This window comes from Sinocyclocheilus grahami, unplaced genomic scaffold (genome assembly GCF_001515645.1).
Source record: "Sinocyclocheilus grahami isolate Dianchi unplaced genomic scaffold, SAMN03320097.WGS_v1.1 scaffold742.1, whole genome shotgun sequence".
Lineage (NCBI taxonomy): Eukaryota > Metazoa > Chordata > Actinopteri > Cypriniformes > Cyprinidae > Sinocyclocheilus > Sinocyclocheilus grahami.
The window spans coordinates 278699-284219 of NW_015505921.1; positions in this window are offsets into that span (position 1 = coordinate 278699).

Below are 5521 nucleotides of genomic sequence, written 5' to 3' on the forward strand. Positions count from 1 at the left end.
TTGATCGGCTGTAAAATATGATGGCGCATGAATACCGGTTTCCCCACGAGTGCATCTCCTGCCTTGACACTTTAACACTGAGCAATACATATAAAGCATAACTCTTGTGCCCCCACCTTTCTCTATTTCTCTCACCCTGTATGCCCCTCCTTTTGCGCATTCACTTCTTTTTGGAGAATCTGCCCTGGAAAATGCACTACGATATAGTACATGATATAGCTATGTCAGCTAAGTTACAGAATTTAAAAAGGTAAGTCATTTAGTTTAATTGTATTGTGCAAGGTGATGTTACATTGTTACATTGATGTTCATGTTCTGTTGAGGGTCTGAGACACCAAATGACTTTTCCTTAATTCCTTTTTTTTTGATAACACACTTCAAACATCCTCCGAAAATTACATAAACAAAATGAAATATGAATGAAGGAAATGATTTTCATTTATATACATGTACATTATAAACAAACACACACACAAATGTAGAGTAACTCTCAACAGGATATGAAAATTCCCTTTTCTGCTATGTGCACTGTGATTATAAATAGTTGATTGATTATGATGCGGGGGAAAAACTCTGAATATTAGGTTTGTGGGGAAAAAAGGAAGAATTAGAGAAGAACTGTTTCATATTCACAAAGAGACTAAATCAATCATGCATGGGATATCTGTAAGTGCTGGAGTATCATGGTTCTATTTTAGTGCTACTCTGCTGTATATTTAATTGGAAATGTTTTGACTTCCAAACGTGTGATGCATTTTAGATACAGTGTTACCATATACTGTCTGGTTTTATTTATATTTCAAGTGAGTTCCTGTCAGATGCAGTGGGGTTTAAAAGTCTAAGACTACAATTATTCTATTTTGAATTTGTCTAATTTGATACTTTTTTCAAATACTAATTACAGTACATTATCAGCATAACAACTTAAGTGAAACATTTTTTTATTTGAAAAAATTCAGAAATGGTACATTTCCCTTTTCACTTCCAACGAGCATATTGAGCTTGAGAGGAAGCGAGAATAATATGATCAGCGTCAGAAAATCTGTGAGTGTTGACATCTTATGGAGTTGACAAAATAGTGCTGTTAATATTTCTTCAGGATTCTTTAATGAGCAGAAAGTAAAAGCATTGATAAAAATTGTGTGTATATGTGGTTTGGATGGAATGAGTGCTAATGTACTGTCATCATTTAAATTAAATTGCGCAATTTTTTGTACTTCTCTGTTAACAACATTCTAGTGATCATCTTTGATTCCTTTCACAGTGGAAAATTTGCAAATGAATGGCAGATAAAGTTGTGTGTCGTGTTTTCTCCCATGTCTGAAGAATCAGTGAAATATTCGCTGTGTGTGACCTAAAACTCCAAGTGAAGCGCCAACCAATTACAAAAGCAATTACAACATTAATTAAAGTGAAATAAAAAAAATATATATACTCTGGACACTTAGAAATATTCTCCATGAAAACTTAAAAAGTGATCTCAGCTCTTGGGAAAGTTGCTCATTTTTACGAGCAATTCATTACCCTCAAGCTTCTGAAGATAATTTCAGATGTAATGAAAGTCTGTCAGCAGACGCAGAACATCAAGTGTTTGCTCTGTGTGTCTCTGACATTATTTCTGTGAAGAGCAGAGTTGAAGAGGGGAAATGAGTTTCCCTTGAGGCTAAAGACTGTTATAGTTTCTAGTGTTCTGGCTCTTTGTTGTCTGTTTACACAGTAATTGAAATGTTCCTAAACCTTTACCCCATCTTACTCTTCCCTCTATTTCCCATTACTTCAGTCTGTTCATTTCACTCTCTGTTCCTCACTTTACTCCTCGTTCCGTCTCGTCTCTTTGTTGCTCCGTTCCTTTCGTTGTTTTCCTCCTGCTGCCTGCCGAGCAGAGGGATTCAGTCACTGTAGCTTATTTGTGTGGTACTCATCTCCTGCACCTCAGTAGCACAGCCGGCATAGATGAGCCGGTCGCAGAGCTAAGTCTTTATTTCTTTTTCAACCAAACCAAAAGAATGTGGAGATGCATGTATCCTCAATCTCTAGGAAATAGGTTTGTTGGTTTGAGTCACTGCAGGACTACGGCTGTGTGCATGACATTACATTGAGTTCCTGAAGAACCATGGCAAGAACTCTATGCAGCAATATTTCATGTACACTCTTAACAATAAAGGGGGTTCTCGGAGCGATTCGACAGAAGAACCATTTTGGGTTCCCCAAAGAAACTTTCAGTGAACTGTTCCTAAAACAACCATGTTTTTCTTAAGGTGAAGTATATTTTAATAACCTGAAGTATCTTTTTCCAGTATAAAACACCTTTGGAATGGAATGGAAAGGTTCCATGGATGTTTATGGTTCTTCATGGAACCATCCAAGAAACTTAATTCTTTAGAGTGTAGGAAATTTTAATAAACAATGCTTTTTTAGTGCAAAAAATATCTCTAGTCTGTGCTGAGAAGAAAGACTGTGATAAAAAAAAGATGAAGAAAAAAAAAACAAATTAAAAAGTTAACTTTGACTTTTTCACCTAAAAATGAACATTCTATCATCATTTACTCAGCCTTATGCCATTCCATATGTGTGAAGTATATTTTAATAACCTAAAGTATATTTTTCCAGTATAAAACACCTTTGGAATGGAATGGAAAGGTTCCATGGATGTTTAAGGTTCTTCATGGAACCATCCAAGAAACTTAATTCTTTAGAGTGTAGGAAATTTTAATAAACAATGCTTTTTTAGTGCAAAAAATATCTCTAGCCTGTGCTGAGAAGGAGGACTGTGATAAAAAAAATTAAAAAAAATAATAATAATTAAAAAGTTAACTTTGACTTTTTCACCTAAAAATGAACATTCTATCATCATTTACTCAGCCTTATGCCATTCCATATGATGTTCTTGCTTCTGTGAAATACAAAAGAAGAATGTTTCAGTTGTTTTTGTTAATAGCATAAAAGTCAGTGAGGTCCAAAAAGGACGTAAAGGTAATCCAAACCACTCCAGTTGTTTAATTCAAGCATTTTAAAGCGATACAGTCACTTGACTGATGATGAACTGAAGTGGTTAATCACTCGCAAAATAATTCAACTCCATGATCACATACAGAGCCTTAAGCAAATATGGTGACACATCAGTAACATCAAAGCTCATTGGTGTTGGTTTCATGACGTCACATTACACGCGAGATGAAAACATAAATATTATAGTTATGATTTGCCATGAGATTGTGTTTGTCTTTAAGCTTTCAGATCTGCAGCAGAGATGTTTGCTCAGAAGATATACTGAAGACAGTGCCTCAAATTCAGATGAGGAAATAACAGAGAAAAAAGGTAACCAAATATTGTTAAATATTTGAAGAAATAGTGTATAAATTATTCACTTTCTAAAATAACACTGTCCAGCGGCAACACCATGCAGTGGACAAAAGATCTGAGTGTTTTCTTTTTTTCCTTGGAGAAACGAGAGATCACTAGAGATCAGACAGTGCCTCCACGTACTCTTACTAATGGTTTAAAAAGGTGATTTTTAACAATAGTCATAATTGAACAGCAGTCAGTTACAAATAAAAGAACATTTCCATCTCAATGGATGTGACATTTGCAGTGAATATGCTAAATGTAACTTCACAGAGAAAGAAATCACTAGTATGTGGAATCATTATTTTGTATAATAATCCTGAACCCCCCGCAGGTACAGTCCATGTGTCAATCTGGACAAGTTTGCTTCTGCTTTAAATTGAGAAATCCACTTACGTTATGGATGTGAAAAAAATGAACATGACTTTTTGAGAGATGACATACTTTTTAGGAAGTCTGTGATTTGAAATGCACAATTTAGTAAAAGTAATAGCCACATAGAACACCTGGCCCTTGGAACATATAATGTTTCGGTTTTTTCAAAATTGTTCTCATATCAAAGTGGCAATTAAAAGACAATGGAAAAACAACCACAGTAAAATACTTTGAAGCAGATTTTGACCTCTGAGACATGACAGCTACTAAAAGCTGCACAGTTGATCTTATTTACACTGAAATCATGATATGGCATCGCCCGAGTACTAAATAGCTGATTGTAAACTGTAACTGGCTTTCACTGCTTTTATCAGAGTAAAGTTAAAAAAGTTAAACTTCACATTCCGTTCCCCAAATGCTGTTATAAATGCAATCAGCTTTAGTTACGTCACAGATGTGACTATAAAGCCCCTGAGTAAAGTTTGGATTATGCTTGTCTGTGCAAATTCACATTGATACAGGTTTATATAATCAAGCACCTAGCCAACCACCATAGTATTTTGCATAATTGAAGAAATTAACCAACACAACTTGTAATATAGTCACATATCATGTTGATTCAACAAAATAGGACTGTCATTACTAAGTAATAAATTCTGCTAATTGATTATTATAGTTCATTATTTTTTCCCCATCCCACTACAACTCGTGTTTTTAAATGAAAAATGTACTCTGTGTGATTGGTGTTGGGCCCTTTGTATGAAACTATGCATACATACATGATGCTGTTTTGTTTATAGTTGTTTATACTACTTAATCATAATTGGTTTATAATCATTATTTTAAACATTATGCACTTTTTTTCACAGATAGTCATGTTACCTGATGCCTGATGAAACGTGCATTAGAAATATGTTGCTCGATGCGCCCTGTTGTGGCCTCAGGAGGGAAGCCAAAAGCTTTTCTTCACCCATGGATTTTTAATTCGAATATAATTCGAATTTTGATAATATTTAAGTAAAAAATAATAATTTTTAAGCCATTTTGACAGCCCTAATATATATATATGAAATTAACTTTGAAATTAACTTTTTCACTCACCAGCCAATTTGGCTACTAAATGTTTAAGTTATTGGCCAGTCATAACTTCTACTAGCCAAAAAAACAAAACAACAACACAGAAACTAACCCGATTAACTACATCACAGCTTCTTATTATAAAATCTGAATATCTGCAGGATTTTTAAGACCTTTTTAAGACCTGCACAAATAAAATGAATACCTTATATACAGTTCAGTTACAGGTTTTCACAAGTAAAAAGTTTTCAGCACACATTTCAGCCTTTAAACCATTTTTAAGAAAAGGGATCAAAAAGAGTCAAAAGTATTAGTTATTGCATTAATTTAAACAATTATTACCAATCAATAATTATATTAATTTAATAACATATAAACATATCTTATTGTCTTAATTATTTAGATTTTTAAAATGCATTAGCATTAGCTTCTTGTCGATCTAATGGTTCACATTTACAACTGAGTGTTTGCTGCGTAAAAACATGGATCGATTTTCCCATTTGTCTGCACAAAAACAGCAGAAGGGCTGATAGCAAATGCAAATTCATCCTCTGCCAGCAGGAGGCGATTTTGGAGCAGCAGAATATAGCAGTTTCCATGGTAACGTCTGTAAACATAGCAGCGCAGCACCAGACTTTAAAAACGTGCAGCGCTCATATTTATTCAATGAAATCAGAGTCTTTTGAAGTTTAATCATCACATTAAGCTATATTGCAATTCTCGT